Raw genomic sequence first — 5249 nt, 5'->3', positions numbered from 1 at the left:
CTGCAGTTACCTGTCACTTTCCATAGTTTACATGGTAGTTTGTTTCTGCAGAACTTGCAGAAGAATCTCTGACTTTCTCCAAAGTCAACCTCCAAATCTTCTTTTATTGGACTCTTCTGATTAGGTCAGGCCCTTTGATTAACAAAGGAGGGGGGTCTTATTTAAAGCTGCAAAATATTTTTACTTTTGCTATGTTATATTGATTAGAAGCCGGTTACACCTCTCACCTACACTCAAGCACAGGGAATTAAACAAGGCTATGTGTCATTTTAAATTACTCTTCACTTATGAGCTAGTAAATTTGTTAATAAGATTTGTTACAGACTCTGGAGAGTCTGTAATCAACTCTCCAGAAAACTGGAGTCTCTCAATCTCTCTGTCTCTGTTTCTCTCTCTCTTCATTGTCTAGCTTATATTCCAGGCAACAGATTTTCCATTACATGATTTTGTTAATTATAGACAACTGTAATTCACCATTTCCTATAATTAAATCTGTATCATTTTTATTGTTGAAGTATGTTATTTTTGCCAATGTATCTTCTCCTAAATGCTTGGGGCTCCTTATTCATGCCCGGAGGTATTTTGTATATTAACACGACTACTGAGTTTTGTTCAAATTGCTTTGATGTTCTGGCTTTCTCAATTCACTTATTCACTCAGCAATATTTTTTAAAAACCTATAATATGTCAAGGTAGGAGGTGAATAAAGGTGTACAAATTCAAAAGTAGAGTTTATAAACTGTTGAGGGAGATTTACAGTAGTCAAATACTCATACACAAATAGAAGAATTGTGACTGTGACAACAGCTAACTAAAAAGAAAAAAGGACAAGACATCGCATGCAGTTCTAGGTCCTTTGCGCTCCGCGGGCCGGAGGGCACCGTGGATGGCAAGAGTAAATCGGAACGCGACGGGCCTGCTGGGCCAAAGCGGAGATGCCCAGGGATCCCTTCACCTCACACACCCAGACTGAGCTCCGAGAGTGGTCACTTTTCAAGCTCTGGCTGCTTGGCTGGATGTGGTTCCTCTGGTCACAACTAAAACCCTCTCGCTGCTCCTGTATCCAGGGAACAGGTCCTGGGGGCATCCCTGGACACCCCCTCTCCAAGGCTTCCAGTGCCCTCTTCCGAGAAAGTGAGACTTCGGACGAAGTGTGCAGGTCTTCGAAGCCTTGATTTCCTCATATGTGAAAGTTAATTGAATACTTTACCTCTCAAATGGAAGAAGATCCTAATATGGCCTCAGCAGTAGCTGCCATCTGGACTTTGCTGGAGTCTTGAAGAGAGATAAAGGGGAGACAATCCAGGGCCTGAGAGCGAATCTCACCAGTGCCATAGAGACCCTGTGTGGCGTGGACTCTTCTGTGGCCGTGCCCTCCAGCAGGGAGCTCCTCCTGCGCTTCATCGGCCTTTACCTCCCTGGAATACTCTGATTACTCCAAATGTAAAAAGATCGTGATTGAGCGGGGAGAGATTTTTCTCAGGAGAATATCACTGTCGAGAAAGACAATTGCAGATATGTGCCATACTTTCATCAAAGATGGGGCGAGAATACGAACTCACGCCTACTCCAGAGTGGTCCTGAGAGTCTTGGAAGCAGCCGTGGCAGCCAAGAAGCGTTTCAGTGTATACATTACAGAGTCACAGCCTGACTTGTCAGGTAAGAAAATGGCCAAAGCCCTCTGCCATCTCAATGTCCCCGTCCCTGTGGTCCTGGATGCTGCTGCTGGCTACATCATGGAGAAAGTGGATCTCGTCGTAGTTGGCGCTGAAGGAGTTGAAAACGGAGGAATGATTAACAAGGTTGGAACCAACCAGATGGCCGTATGCGCCAAAGCACAGAACAAGCCTTTTTATGTTGTTGCAGAGAGTTTCAAGTTTGTACAGCTCTTCCCACTAAATCAGCAAGACGCCCCAGGTAAGTTTAAGTACAAGGCAGATACTCTGAAGTCTGTGCAGGCCGGACAGGATCTCAAAGAGGAGCACCCATGGGTTGACTACACCGCCCTTCCTTGATCACACTGCTCTTCAGGGACCTGGGGTTGTTGACGCCCTCTGCGGTCAGTGACGAACTCATCAAGCTCTATCTCTAACCTCCGGCCCTTTCCTGATGCTTCTGGAGATCCGTCTGGAATGTGGGGAATAGGAAGGGAGGGGCCGGGGCACATCTTCCTCTCTCACCAGTCAAGCAGCCAATAATCTAACTTGTATTAATCTAACTTGTATGTCTGGAAACTGGAAATGAATGAAAGCTGATGAAGTTGGGAGCAGCCTCTTGACCTCTCAGTGAGCCCAGGCCAAAACTGAATTGTTTTTTATGAAGCTTTATGGACTAAGGACTTAAAAGTATAAGTCTCAGAGAATTTTTTTATTCATTTAAGTCCCATCTAAGATATGTTCTTGGAGTTCAGCTGTGGTGCAACAGGATCGGCGGCATCTCTATAGCAGTGGGACACAGGTTGGATCTTGGATCCCCAGCCTGGCACAATGAGTTAAAGGATCCAGCTTTGTGGCAGCTGCCTCATAGATCCAAAACTGCAGCTTATGACCAGGGAACTCCATATGCCCTGGAATAGCCAAAAAAAAAGAAAAAAACCAATGTTCATGCTTCCCCTAAAATGGAGCCTAAACTGTGCTTACATTTTTCTGGACACTTTCTTTCATTTCTGGTTTTCAGAAATACAAGTTAGATTACTAGTGAAAGATGTGCCCAGCCCCGCTCCCTTCATCTTCCAGACACTCCAGACTCATCTGCCAAAAGCATCAGTGAAAGACCTGTAGCCCTGAGAGAGCAGGAGTCCTAACCGCAGACAGGTGCCCCTTCAGCAGCTGTCAGCTGCCTGGGACACAGGCTGCACTTGGTGTGGTATGAGAAAGTCAGGAAACACTGCATCTGCACGAGGCTCCTAGTGGTAGATACAAGCTGGGGCTGTCTTCTCTGCAAAAAGAACAAGCCAAATGGAGTGGAAACTACTGTGAGAACCCACAGCAGGCAAAGTACCCTGCACGGCTCAACCACTGACATATCTGCAAACTTAAACTCTATATCTGGGAAGGATATGAATTTAAACACAACTGGGTCCTGAATGGCTTTTTTTTTTTTTTTTTTTTTTTGTCTTTTGTCTTTTTTGTCTTTGTTGTTGTTGTTGTCACTGTTGCTATTTCTTGGGCCGCTCCCGCGGCATATGGAGGTTCCCAGGCTAGGGGTTGAATCGGAGCTGTAGCCACCGGCCTACGCCAGAGCCACAGCAATGCGGGATCCGAGCCGCGTCTGCAACCTACACCACAGCTCACGGCAACGCCGGATCGTTAACCCACTGAGCAAGGGCAGGGATCGAACCCGCAACCTCATGGTTCCTAGTCGGATTCGTTAACCACTGCGCCACGACGGGAACTCCCTGAATGGCTTTTTAAAAACTGTTCTTGGGAACAAATTCAGCGTCTTTTCAAATAAATTATATGAAAGATTAAAAAAAAAAAAAAAAAGAAAAGAAAAAAGGACATGGTTTTGGATGACCTGATCAAGTCAGGTGAATCCACTATATGTCTCTGAGCTAGGGATGTTTGAAGTAGGTCTGAAAAATGAGAAGGAAGGATAGGCTTAGCAGAGAGAAAAGAACATCCAATACACAGGGCATTTCATGCACTAAAGCCCTGTAGTGGAAAGGAGCATGATAAGATAAAAGCTTAAGAAAAGCCCTGTTCAGCTAGAATGAAAACATTGGTATAGAACGAGACTGGTAGAGACTTAGAGACTGGATCACACCAGGCATATTAAATTCTATTCTCATTCTAAAAGCAGTAGATCACTGAAGATTTCTAAGCAGGGGGAGCAATATGATTGGATATAATTTTGTATCAAGCAGTAAGAAAAAATAGAGGACATTTCAGGATGGCTCTGCTTAGAGTAGTTAAGAGGGTGTTTAAGGCCCAAAATAAGATGTGGCAGTAGATATAACTAAGAAAGAAGCAACGAGATGGACAAAGGTATACAGATTCAAGAAATGTTTATGAGGCAATATTGATAGAGGGTTGGCTTTCCAGTATCCAGTCATCCCAGGTGGCTAGAAATGATGGAGTTAGTGAGACATTAGATTAGATGAAGGGCTTTTGGTGCTAAAATTGTAAAAGTCCCTCCCAAACTGGTAGGAGTTAGTTGGTAACCATAAGGGGTAAGTGAAGGATGATAATTTCAGGCTTGAAAGAGGGCCTATCCATTTTGTAGAGGGAATAATCTATAGAATATGTCTCCCATTTGGGAACAAGTGGACACTGAGTGATTTTCTGAGTTAACCTGATAAATATATTCCAAGACTGTAATTTCTCACATTTTTACTGTTCAATCATTTAGTCTTCTCTTGTATATGAAATTTTTATGCATGTATCACATCAATATTTTATGATCTATGACGCTGACTTTCTAGTTGGGGTTGGGAAGAGAAAATAGGGATATAGATAAGTTATATTTCAAATCACAATTAGAATTATGGGAAAGATGTCCAATGAGGAGGAGGGTTTCCAAGTGTGGAAAGAGTTGTGAAGTGCCTTGCAATGTTACTATGTTCAAGGAAAGCCTCGCTGGGAGGTAACATTTGAGCAAACATCTAAAGGAAGTGAGGGATTATGTTAGCCTACAACATGGAGAGGGGCATTCAATAAGAGAAGAAAACAATGCAAATTTCTGAGGCAAGAATATGCCTGGAAGGTTTAAGGACCTACAGAGAAGACCCAGAACTTGGCTACAACAAGGGAGCAAAGGGAAATTCACAGGACCTGAAGTGGGTAATGGAGGTGATGTGTGTTGCGAATGTGTAGTTAATTCCTGATGAACACCCTTGATGGAGGACAATAGCAGAACAAATTAAATTAGATAATTTTCTTTGTAGTAGTGTCATCACTGCTTGCCTAAATTTGTTCTGTGTTTTATTCTTGAGAACACAGTGATTTGTTTTTGCCTTTTCAGCTTTGTTCCAAAAGCATATTTAACCTGTGAAATGGGTCTTTTCTTCTCTCTTTCTGTGTGTGTGTGTGTGTTTAAGAGTACAGAAAGGAGAGTAAATTTTACTGAAAAGTTTTACGTACAAGATACTATACTAGACATTTTTTCATCAATTAGAATAATTATTAGATTATCACACAATTAGAGATAAATCACCTGGAAGTCAGAAAGGTACACAATAACTAGGATGTACCATTTTTTGTATAGCAGAGTTTCAAGTTTAGATCTAAGTTTGAAATCCATGATGCTGA

At 42.7% G+C, this 5249-nt stretch overlaps 1 pseudogene; it reads left to right on the top strand.

The window, feature by feature from the left end:
• Window positions 1-1196: 1196 nt before the first annotated feature.
• LOC100511416 (translation initiation factor eIF2B subunit alpha pseudogene) lies at window positions 1197-2092 on the top strand (annotated as a pseudogene).
• The last annotated feature ends 3157 nt before the right edge of the window (window positions 2093-5249 follow it).

The sequence above is a fragment of the Sus scrofa genome, chromosome 15, assembly GCF_054392235.1.
Source record: "Sus scrofa isolate SSC_HxYL_T2T_F1_AM1 chromosome 15, Sscrofa_HxYL_maternal_Yorkshire_Landrace_v2.0, whole genome shotgun sequence".
Taxonomy (NCBI): Eukaryota; Metazoa; Chordata; class Mammalia; order Artiodactyla; family Suidae; genus Sus; species Sus scrofa.
The sequence above is the reverse complement of the archived record's forward strand: the minus strand, read 5'-3'. Positions and strand labels throughout refer to the sequence as shown.